The sequence below is a fragment of the Aotus nancymaae genome, unplaced genomic scaffold, assembly GCF_030222135.1.
Source record: "Aotus nancymaae isolate 86718 unplaced genomic scaffold, 86718_ANA_hifiasm-v0.15.2.pri h1tg000040l, whole genome shotgun sequence".
In the NCBI taxonomy this organism is placed as follows: Eukaryota; Metazoa; Chordata; class Mammalia; order Primates; family Aotidae; genus Aotus; species Aotus nancymaae.
The window spans coordinates 9,016,672-9,029,507 of NW_026988454.1; positions in this window are offsets into that span (position 1 = coordinate 9,016,672).

The following is a 12,836-nucleotide window of genomic DNA, read 5'->3' on the forward strand; positions in this document are numbered from 1 at the left end:
GGCCACTCCACCCTAAAGAACAAGTGATAGCGCCGGGCAGAACGGGCTCCGCTGGGTACACGATGCAGATGTTGACCTGTCACAAGCAGCATCAAAGAAAGTTGCTCTGAGGGCATGGGCCAGCTTTAATAGCTCACCATTCCATCTCGGAGATGGGTTTCCCACTCTGGTGGAACGTTCCTTTAGACTTGCTGACAATATTTTATGTCAAATAAGGTATACATTGAACTGCAAGTCAAGACTATAGTGGTATGATCAAGAAAGGAAGTGCAGGCTGGGCCCGGTGGTTCACGTCTTAATCCCAGCACTTTGGGACGCAGAGGCAGGCGGATCACCTGAGGTCAGGAGTTCGAGACCATCTTTACTAAAAATACAAAATTACCTGGGCATGGTGGCACATACCTATAATCCCAGCTACTCAGGAGGCTGAGGCAGGAGAATCGCTTGAACCTGGGAGGTGGAGGTTGCAGTGAGCCGAGATCATGCCACTGCACTCCAGCCTGGGCAACAAGAGTGAAGCTTGGTCTCAAGAAAGAAAAAAGGAAGAAAGAAAGTGCAGGCCCGGGACAGTCGCTCACAGCTGTAATCCCAGCATTTTGGGAGGCCAAGGCAGGCGGATCACTTGAGGCCAGGAGTTTGAGACTAGCCTGGCCAACATAATGAAACCCCATCTCTATTAAAACACAAAAATTAGCCAGGCCATAGTGGCACATGCCTGTAATCCCAGCTACTCAGGAGGTTGAGACATGAGAATCACTTGTACCCAGGAAGTGGAGGTTGCAGTGAGGCCAAGATCACGCCACTGCACTCCAGCCTGGGCGACACAGCGAGATATTGAAAAAAGAAAAGAAAAGAAAAAGAGGAGGGGAGGGAAGAGAAGGGAGGGGAGGGGAGGGGAGGAGAGGGGAGGGGAGGTGCGGGAGTACACAGTTTAATGTGACATTAACATGGGGAGGGGAGGGGAGGGGAGGTGCGGGAGTACACAGTTTAATGTGATATTAACATCTTGGCATACTTGGTTACTGAAACACGTTGGTAAGCAGAAGAACACTGACATAACCGCTGAAGCTCAGGATTCAAGGGAAGTCGGGAATTCCAGGGTCTGAGAAGAGCAAAACCAACCAGGAAGAGGCAACACCCTCGAATTCTCTTCCAACAGACCTTTCCAGGGTCCTTCATTTAAGCAGCTGGAATATCATTCAACAACCATCCTGTCAGCCTTTGGAAACGGGAGACCTGCATTTCACTTCAGGGACTGAACACTGGGTTCCGGACTACATTTATTCTCCATATAAACAGCCTGTTTTGAGAATCCTGTGTTTACTGTACAATACAGAATCAGGTCACAGAAATTCATTTCCGTCATGAAAGGCTTTAAGTATTCAGAGAAGGTTAAGAAGAATAAAAAGCTTTTAAGAAAACAACCTCTGTTTTCGAAGTGCTAGATGATGAAAAATGTGGTGTGAAAAATCACTAAATTCCATTTTAAACATCCGAAGTTCATAAGGAGAGATTCAGTCAAGGGAAGGGAAGTACTAAAGTCGATGACAGAGTAATGAAAACTTCTCGGCTCCGATACTAGTGAGTAAGTCAGCAACATGTTTGTACAAGGAAGCCAGGTACCTGCACAATTTCCTAAATGCTGCCTGTTGGAGAAAGTGATATGGAACCTAAATACCTAGGATGTCTAATAACTGCAGGTATTTTGAGAAGAGGAGAAAATCTTTGCCTAGTAAAACCCTGATTCTCAGGCGTCCACATCTCCAGAACTCAGGCTTTCAAACTGGGTCCCAATCAGGAGATACTAAGCGCGCGCGCGCGCACACACACAAACACACACACACACACACACACACAGATATACAAAGATACCCTGGATATTTTTGCATCTCTTTCTTTTTTTTTTGAGACAGAGTCTTTACTCTGTCACCCAGGCTGGAGTGCAGTGGCACGATCTCAGCTCACTACAACCTCTACCTCCTAGATTCAAGCAATTCTCCTGCCTCAGCCCTCTCAAGTGGCTGGGATACAGGCACGCACCACCACACCTGGCTAATTTTTGTGTTTTAGTAAAGTAAACATCTTTAGTGGAGATGGGGTTTCACCATGTTGGCCAAGCTGGTCTTGAACTCCTGACCTTGTGATCCGCCCACCTTAGCCTCCCAACATGCTGGGATTACTGGCATGAGCCACCGCGCCTGGCCTGCCTCTCTTTGTTTTCTAAATCAATTAAACATGGTTTGGCCGTCAGCCCCGGGCCTGGCAGATAATCTAGTCTGAGCCATGTTTCGGGGATTCCACTCTCCGCACCCCCTTGGGCTCATGTAGGAAGTCCTGGGCCTGTGCAGTCCACAGAAGTCCACCTGGAGGAAGGGCCTATGCATCTAGGGTTGCTGGCATGACCCATGTGGCCTCACAGAGGTGGGTGGCACCCCTTCTTCCTGGCTGAGCCTCAACATGAAGATCCGAGCTAAGAAGCCCAGGCTTTCAGGAGGTGCTGGCAGCTCTCCAGGGGCAACTCAGGTGCCCATTCAAGATGTTGCGGGCACACAGGACACCGTCCCACCCCCCGCCCCAAGGAAATCCCCCAAAGGCCTAAACCCAAGCCGTCCACCTTGACTCCTGGCTGCACTCTCCCCTCTTCCTGTCCAAAAACAGCCTCCTTCCTTCCCAGGGGCGGTGGAGGGGTGTGTGGGAATCATCTCACCTACTAACTCCCCTCCCTCAACAAGAATAACCAGACTCTAGCCCAGATATTACAAACCAGATGCCCAAGGGCAAAATTCTGAGTTGTTTTGGCCATACTCTAGTTTTACTGCTTGCCAACACTTTACAACATCTAGAATTTTCACATAAAATCCCAGCTTCCTATCTTCAGGTGCTCTGGCAACACCAGGCCCACAGTCCCAGAAGCCGGGACAGTTGGAGCCGACGAACAGCATTCCATGGGGCGTGTGTTCTCTGCTTTGCCACAGTCTCCACTCCTCCCTATTGCCGCACCAGGAACACTGCACAAGTTTACATAACCTACCTGACCCCCGTGAGATGTGAACTTTGCCGTCCTCCCTCAAGGTCTCAAAGGTTTGGCGGACCTTCTGGGATTCGTAAAAGAGTGATTACCATTTCTTTCTTTCAGATTTCCAAAGAACGAGGCAAATCATGACATGTCTGTAGCTTCTCCTGTCGCTACATCCACATGGAGCCCCTCACTGGGAAAGCAGGGAAGCTGGACACAGGCGCCCAGTTTCCCATCTCACGTGGCCTGTAGCAGCGGCCACCCACATGTTAAGGAAAAGATTATTCTCACCCTTGTTTTTTTTTGGTTTTTTGGTTTTTTTGATATGGAGTCTCCCTCTGTCCCCCAAACTGGAGTGCAGTGGCGCAATCTTGTCTCACTGCAATCTCCGTCTCCCAGGTTCAAGTGATTCCCCTGCCTTAACCTCCTGAGTAGCTGGGATTACAGGTACCCACCACCACACCCAGCTAATTTTGTATTTTTAGTAGAGACAGGGTTTCACCATGTTGGCTAGGCTGCTCTCAAACTCCTGACTTCAGGAGATTCGCCCGCCTCAGCCTCCCAAAGTGCTGGGATTATAGGCGTGAGCCACCGCAACTGGCCCTCACCCTTGTTCAAAGACAGACTTTACTGGGGACTGTCATGATAGGGACAGGGACTACCGCCATGGGCTTTTGCAGCAGGACAGAGAGATAGGAGAAAGGGGGCATTGTTAGCCACGGAGCAGGGTGGGTGGCTCAGTGGATGGAAAATTATTAAGATGAAACATCACGTCATGGGGATTCTGGCTACACTGAACTAACAGGTTCTTTGAAGGCAGGCCCAGGCTATGGTGGGGGGCGGGGATTTGGTCAGATACGGAGAGTGATCCGCTAACAAGGGTGGGGTGTTCTAGCTAAACTGACTTAGCAAGATTCTTGCTAAAATTGGGCTTTTGAGTATATGTCCAAGGATGGAGCCTCATTGAGAAACAGCTCAGAGGAGGCTGGGCTAGAGTTTGGTCAAGGAGAGACTCTCTGTCACACACCTCCTCTCCTCACAGACAGACCTCTGTCCGAAACGCTAGAAGGACTGTGCCTGGCTGGCAATGGCTATTAAACGCCTGCCTCTTCCCGCAATTCAAGGAGACGGAAGGGAAGAGAGGAGAATGCCAGGAGCCTGCAGCTCCTCAGAGCACAGGGAGGGGCCTGTGGACGGCAACCCTGGTGGTCAGTCAGTCCCAACAGCAGGAAGAAGGGCGCTGGCCCCAAGGGCACAGGGGACTTGGAGTTTGACACACAGGAGGAAGCAGCACATTCTGTCCTCTGCACAGTGGCTGTCCACTGAGGGCATGTTACTTGCACTGGCAGGGGCCAGCTGGAGGGGTGGCAGTCACAGTACAAGGTGGCACAACAATGGTGAGCCTCAGCTTCAGGCCTGGGTCCCACACCAAATATGCTGATACCTACATCACAACAAGTGCGGGTGGGGGGTTGTATCTCACATTGTAGAAAAATATTAGAGGCCGGATGCAGTGGCTCACACTGGGAATCCCAACACTTTTGGAGGCCAAGGCAGGCAGATTGCTTGAGCTCAGGAGTTCAGGACCAGCCTGGGCAACATGCCAAAACCCCGTCTCTACAAAAATACAAAAATTAGCTGGGTGTGGTGGTGTGTGCCTGTAGTCCCAGCTACTTGGGAGGCTGAGGTAAGTAGATTGCTTGAGCCTGAGAGGCAGAGGTTGTAGTGAGCCAAGATGGCACCATTGTATTCCATCCTGGGCGACAGAGTAAGACCTTGTCTTTAAAAAAAAAAAAAAAGGCAATGCACAATAGGGTTGGGAGGCTCACGCCTGGAATCCAGTACTTTGTGAGGCCAGGTGGGTGAATCACCTGAGGTCAGGAGTTCAAGAACAGCCAGGAGGTGGAGGTTGCAGTGAGCCAAGATCACGCCACTGCACTCCAGCCTGGGTGACAGCAAGACTCCATCTCAAAAAAAAAAGTAATGCTTTTTTTTGTTGGGTAATTTCACAGCCCTGAAAGACACTAGTGAGTTTTCCAATGTATCTGAATTTCAAAGAAGGCTTGAGATAGAAACAGACCTTCTTCCTGGGCCCCCAGCTACCTTATTCTCTCCAGCCAGTGGCGCTCTCCCAAGCACCTTTGCATGGTGAATACAGTGCACAGCCACGATCAGCACCATTTCTTCTGCTAAACAGTGGAGAATCTACGACAGGTACTATTGCTCACTGAGCACAGTGCAGTATTCATGGAGATACCCGGCACGCTGGGGTGCAGACTGAGGAGGAAGGGCCAGGCTGGAGGGCGACCTTTCAAAGACTGCAGGTTGCTAAGGCCTCTGGTTGTAGTGGTCGGACAGTGGGCAGAGTGAGAACGGAGTAACAGTCATGTAAACCAGCATTTAGTAAGTAGTTTCTCCGTAAGAGACTCCATGGAAGTCACTTTATAAGTATTGTCTCATTGCATCTTCCCCCAAATGAGGTCGGTACTATATTATCCCCATTTCACAGGGAAGGAAACTAAGGTTGAAGCAGGTTACATGACCTGCCCAGTCCTCAATGGTAATAAATGGTAGAGCTGGGGTTTCAACTCAAGTCCCAGGAGTCTGGGAACAGCCAAACATAAGGAAACGGCAAAGGAGACAGGGAAATGAGAAACTCCCAAAGTGGGTGACTTTAGAGGACTTAAGTGGATGACTTTAAAGGGGCCGAGCTCTGGGTAGAGGAGGAAGGAGATTAAGCCTCGGGAGGGGCCCCAGGATGGCAGCAGAGGGGGAGACATTCCCAGGGAGCCGTGAAGACTGAAAGCAAACTGTGGGCTGATGGGAGTGAATGGGAGATGAGGAAGTGTAGACACGGAGAACACGGACACCTTTACCAAGAAGCCGTGCTGTGGAATAAAGATCAACAGTAACAAACCCCTTCGACGTGTCATTTCATTGTTAGGCAAACTGGAAGAGAGCCAAAAGCCACCAGGAGCCCAGTCCAAAGGTCACCTGCCCACCACACACAGCAGGCTTCTTGTGGTATGGACCGTTCACCCCAAATCAGCCTCTTCCCTGGAGCAAACGCCTACCCCGTTGGTGTATTTGTAATCCCTTTCCTGCCTGCCAAGGTGCTGGAGGTAATTGTGCAGGTATGAGCTGGTCAGACATTGTGCAGCGGCCTCCACATGGACACAGAATGTCCTGAGCACACCACCGGGGCTGCGATCTGCCAGGAACTGCAGACACCAGTGCCCCACATTACTTCTAGGACTGCCACGTGCCCACTGAAACACTCTCCATAAATGCACCTGTGAGCAATGCTTTTTGCCTTGGAAGCATCTTTAACACAGTCCAGTTTCTGAGGGACCAGGGAGAGCTGGTTTGTTTTTAGAAGGCAGCCATTCTTGACAAAATGCACACAAAGATTGGCAGCTGTCTACCTTCCAGCGCCCCCATGAGGGGCTAACTCCTCTCCTTCCAACTCCCCTACTTCCAAAGCAAGATGGAGTTTGGGGACAAAATCAGGGCAAAGAGAAACAGGATTCCTTCTCTCCCCGCCCCCCACCATCAGACTACCAGAATTTTTAAGGGTAGAGATATGCTCAGATTTTCCCTGATGGGTTAAATGTACTAAAAATACTCCATAATCATCCAGCAGGATATGCTAAATGACTGGAGAAAAGCCTTTCTTTCTGCAATCCTCATAGCCCTTTTCTCTTCAAAGAAATCCACAGAGCTGGAAAAGGATAGGAGACAAAAGAGGTAAAGACAAATCTAGGGCGAAAAGAAAGTGGAAAGTTCCCAGCAGTGTTCGTGAATGCTAAGCTGAGCCCTGATTAATCAAACACTTTGAGTGTGATTCCTAAAGTCAATCTTTTCTTTTTCTAAAAAAAATGCCCATAGTCTCACATTTTATAAAACGGGGTGAAAGAGAATTGAAAATATAACACAAACATATTTTACACCTAACTGGATAGAACAAACATTTAAAGAAGTGAAATAGGACTCCCCTGTGCTTTTCTTCAAAGATTTACTGATGTCGGCTTAGAAGAGAGTTAGAGAACGGATTACATACAAAGGAGGAGGGGAGGGCTTCTCTCATCAGCCGCCCGTGAGAATTGGGAGTTTCGGGCTCAGGCCAGAGAGACGACCGCCCCTGCCCGGAACCTCCACCTCTTGGCCTCAGGTTTTCCACCTGCACAGCCTCTTCCCACAGCAAACTGCTCTTAGGAAGGTCAATCATGGTGCTGGTGGTCACATATTCCCAGACGTTCCTGGGTTCAGTTGCTGCTCTGTCTTTTTAGATGCTAATTTTATGCTTCACTCAAAGGTTTTCCAAAGAAAGAGGCTTTTAAGTAATGAAAGAATGAATGGCGTTTAAAGCCCTGGCAAGCTGATATGGATCAGTCTCTGGAAAGGTACAAAGCACGCTGCAGAACGGGTTTGGCTTGGAAGTGAAACCACACATAGGAGAAAATGTGTGCAACAGAGGAGGGGTCACTGCCACAGGGAGCTTAGCAAGGGCCCCATTTCCCAGGATACTTTATTTATCTCAAAAGATTTCTTCCCTGTCCAGGTATTATCATCACAGGAGACTGGGAAGAATCACCAGATGAAAATGCCTGCATTTAAATATTTAAGGCTCCTTGCAAAGAAATGTAAGTTTTCTATGATTGAATTTAATATATTAAATTTCACTGTAGAACTATTTTTAACCGTCTTGTCTGAGACTCAGAATTTTGGTTGACTTTTATACTTAAATTTGCCACGGAATTTTCTTTCCATTTGTAAGATTTAAGTGTTTAACAAGTACTTGCTGGTAAAAGCGTTAACAGAAGCACTGATGAGTCACACCAGATCTGTTTACACACTAAAAGGCTGACAAGGTGAAAGCGCAAAGGAGGGAAACTTCTCTGGGGAAAAGACAGAGGCTGGGATGTGCCACCCCTCGGATGAGCAGGTGGACGGCACCTTTGCTGTGTCCCAGCCACCAGGGAAGCCCAGACACCCGCTTCAAGTGGCTTCCTATCTTCACTTCTTCCTCTTTTAAAAAAAAAAAAATTCAAATATACACAAAGTCATAAAAAGTAACACAATCATCACGTTTTATTTCCCCACGACCCAGCTTAAGAAATAAGGCATGATAAAAACAGTTCCCAGCACAACCTAACCCTAATGTAATTCTCTTCCCTCCCTTCAAGTAACAATTCCTACCCTGAATTGATAGTCTCATTTCCACGGACTTTTTTTTTTTTTTTTTGAGACAGAGTTGCGCTGTTTGCCCAGGCTGGAGTGCAGTGGTGCAATCTCAGCTCACAGCAACCTCCACCCCCACCCTCCCACCCTCCTAACTCCCACCCTCCTACCTCCCAACCCTTGGGTTCAAACGATTGTCCTGCCTCAGGCTCCCAAGCAGCTGGGATTATAGGCGGCTACCACCACGCCTGACTAATTTTTGTATTTTCAGTAGAGATGGGGTTTCACCATGTTGGCCATGCTGGTCTCCAACTCCTGACCTCAGGTGATCCACCCACCTCAGCCTACCAAAGTGCTGGGATTACAGGCGTGAGCCCCCGCACCTGGCCCATGAACTTCTTTTAGAGCATATGTAAACACTGCTAAACACTGTGTAGGTATTCTGCACATTTTAAAGCTTTATATGACTGGATACTGCAGGGCTGCCCAAAGGTGTCTGGAGTCCTAAGCAAATATTTTTGCGGGGGGTGCGGGGGCTGTCTGTATAAACAATCTTGAGTTGCCCAAAGCAGCATATTAGCACCATTCTGGGAGCCCAACCTTGTGCTATGCCACCAGCCAAAAGGAACACCAGCCAGCCGCACCAGCCAACAGAAGCAATCTGCTCAGTCCTTCCTGAAACCAAGACTTGGCACACAAAGGCACAGCCCAGAGCTGTTCAGAACATCTGGTCAACCTCAGGTGCTGTGCAAAGGGTGGAGAGGAAGGCTAGTCATCTGGGTCTCTGTCCAAGTGCTGCCCTAACTCCTGAGATGTGGGACCCAGGACAGGGGCCCCGTTTGCTCCAGTCTAGGACCAGTACCAGCATACCGTATGTGTACTTCTCAAGTTCACATTTACCATTCAACATTATGTGAATTATCCACGTTGACAACCACAGCTCTAACTCATTCACTTTCATTGCTATTTAGCATTCCATTATATAGACAACAACTTATTTATTCATTCTCCTGAAAATGGACATTTTGTTTCCAATTTCCTACTATAAAAGAATTGGCCAGGCGTGGTGGCTCACACCTGTAATCCCAACACTTTGGGAGGCTGAGGCGGGTGGACACGAGGTCAGGAGTTTGAGACCAGCCTGGCCAACATGGTGAAACCCCGTCTCTACTAAAAATACAACAATTAGCCGGGCGTGGTGGCAGGCACCTGTAATCCCAGCTACTCAGGAGGCTAAGGTAGGAGAATCGCATAAACCCGGGAGGCAGAGGTTGCAGTGAGCTGAGATCAGGCCACTGCACTCCAGCCTAGGAGACAGCGAGACTCCCTTTCAAAAAAAAAAAGAATCGAAGTGGCCTTATTCAAATGGGATAATACCCGACCTTCATTGTCCCACACCAAGGAAATCAAGGACACAGACACACAAGGAGTGAAGTTAAGAGTGGTGGTTTAATAGGCGAAAGAAAGAGAAATGCTCTCTCCTGGAGAGAGAGAGGGTCCGGAGCAGGTCTTTAGGTCCACAGTGAAGCGCTGGAGATTTTATAGATGAGCTTGAGGAGGCGGCGTCTGATTTACCTAGGGCACGACAGATTGGTCAAACCAGTTGTTCTATTTGCATACTGCACAAAGAACTTATGGTTATGATTGGGTGTGTTCATTTGAATAGCATGCAAAGAAGCTGGATGCCCCACCCTTTTACTATTGCAGATGGGTTCTCTACCTGGCCAGTGCCATGTTGCCTGCTTTTTTACTGCACACGTGGTGACAAAGAAAAAGGAAGATGAAGCCTCCATGTTGAACATGCCTGGTCCCCAGGTAACCTTTCCCTATTAGCACAGCTGCCAGCATTCACCCATGCAAGCTGGAGCTTGCTTATCTATGTTTGCAGCTTGATTTTACAGACTGTTCTTAGTTAGAAAAGACATGATTTGGGGGTTGCTTTTTGTATAAAAGGGCAGCGTTGCTAAGGACTCCTTTTCCCTCACTATCTGCCTAAATAATTTTTTTTTAGCTCCTGTATCAGAATGATACATTCGATATTCTTCAACATGTCTCCAGCCATGTGCAAGGGCTTGTCTGCAGTGCATATCTAAAAGGGGAATTACTGGATCTTATTGTACGTGTATTTTCAACTTTATTGGATATTTTCAACTTACACTACCAAGTGATGACCAATTTATATTATCATTACTGTAAATTGCTTCATATCCACATCAATAGTGGGTACTGTCAACCTGAAATAATCAAAAGGGTCAGAATCTAATTTTAAAAGAGTTTATTCAAATGCAAAGTTTGAGAACAGTCCACCAGGAAACCAACTCCAAAGAATGGAGTTGGCGGCTCAAAGTAGGGAAGTTAAGATTTCATTTATATAGGGAGAGACAGAGGAGTTTTTAGCACGGTTACAACATTTTTCACACAAGGTTGGTACATAGTTACAGCAATTTGATTACAGACAGTGTTTCTTCGTGGGGAGGCTACATTTAGCATTTTTTTTTTACAAAGTGTATAATAGTGATGAGTTTTCTGTCATCTGTGATCAGCAATGCAGGACAACAAAGAAGTTAATCAATAACAAAGGCCATTCAGTAGGAAGGCAGGAGGTTGCTGTCCCTGGTGCCATTTAATTCTCTCGTTATTCTACAGAACGAGAACAATAAGAAACTAAGTTCAACTATAACCTGAGAAACAGGAGTTGTAATCATATAACTCAGATCAGTCACATCTCTCTCAAGGCTTAAAGTGTTCTGGGATTTCAACAGCTTTTACATTTTATTTATTATCATCAGATTTAAAATTTTTGCCAAGCTGGAAGGTGTGAAATGATATTTCACTATGATTTTAATGTCCATTTTCCTAATTACTAGTAACTTGTTCTATGTTAATTTACTATTTTGTTTTTTCCTTTAGTGAATTGCCTGTCTTTTCTGTTGGGTTGTTTGTCTTTTTAATAGTAGGTCTCCATACATTTTGGATACTTTATAAAATCTACTAATAATATTTATAAGCAAAATATATTGTATATATCTTGTGTTAGTCCATTTTTTGTTTTAGGAACACATGAGACTGGGTAACGTATAAAGAAAAGAAGTGTGTTTTGGCTCATGGTTCTGCAGGATATACAAGCATGGCACCATCATCTGCTCAGCTTCTGGCGAGGCCTCAGGAAGCTCACAATCATGGTGGAATGTGGAGGAGGAGCAGGTGATATCACATGGCAAGAGCAAGAGCAAGAAAGATAGTGGGGGTGGGTTCAACACTCTTAAACAACCAGATCTCACATGAACTCAGAGTGAGAACTCACTTATCACCAAGGGGATGATGCTAAGCCATTCATGAGGGATCCACCCCCATGATCCCATCACCTCCCACCAAGCCCCAGCTCCAACATGGGAAGCACATTTCAACCTGAGATTTGGTGGGAAAAAGACATTCAAACCATATGATACCTTCTCAAAGTTAATAGCTTATTTTTTTACTCTTTGTGTCTTTTGAGCATAGTTTTAAAACTTAATATCAGTGAGGTTATCAATCTAATTGTTATTCACACTTTTTGTGACTTATAAGAACTCTTTCCCTAAACCTAAGATCATAAGGATTTTCTTCTAAAAGTTGGAAACTTTTGTCTTTCCTATTTTGATCTTCAGTCAATCCTGGAATTGTTTATAATGTGAACATTCAACCTTATTTTTTTCCATATGAATAACCAATTGTCTGGACACCATTCTTTCCCCACTGATCTTCCATGATCCTCTGATGTTTTGTCAGTTTCTATATAGGCATGGGCATTTTTCTGTGCTTTCTAGTCTAAACCATTTATCTATTTTTCTGCGCCTTCGTCAATACCACTCTGAATTATCAGAGCTTTATAATAAGTACTTACACCTGGTAGAGTAAACCCAAACGTTGTGCTTCTTCAAAACTAGTTATTCTTGTCTATGTTTTTCTACTGAAATGTAAAACCAGCTTGTCAAGGTCCAAGAAAAATGCTGTTTGAATTTTGATTAGAATTGCAAGTCAATTGCAATTGAATTCACAGATTGATTTAGAAAACTGACATCTTTAGAAAATTGTGTCTTCCTATCTACTTGCTTGGTTTATATTTTTTCATCCTTTCAACATTTTGTCTCTTATAAATAGCATATAGGTAGATTTGTCAAAAAGTCAGTCTGAAAATCTTTGTCTCAGTGTTTTGCAGATGGTACTCTTCCACTGACTTTTTGCTTCCATTATTAATGTTGAGAAATCTGCTGTTGATCTTACTGTTGTGCCTTCATAAGTCATTTGTCTTTTCCTTGTGGCTGCCCGTAGTTCTCTTTTTCTTCAGTGACCTCAGTATCAGTATGATGTGCTAAGGTGTTCATTTGTTTTACTTGATCAGCTCGGGATTCACTATTATTTCTGAATCTAAGGATACGTAACTTTCAGCGATTCTAAAAAAACTCAGACATTATCTTGTTGAAAATCACCTTTTACCTGTTCTATTATCACCTTATGAATTTTGTGTGTGTGTGTGTGTGTGTGTGTAAGACAGAAGCTCACTCTGTGGCCAGGCTGGAGTGCAGTGGCACAATCTCTGCTTACTACAACCTCCAACTCCCTTGCCTCAGCCTCCAGAGTGGCTGGCATTACAGGCACA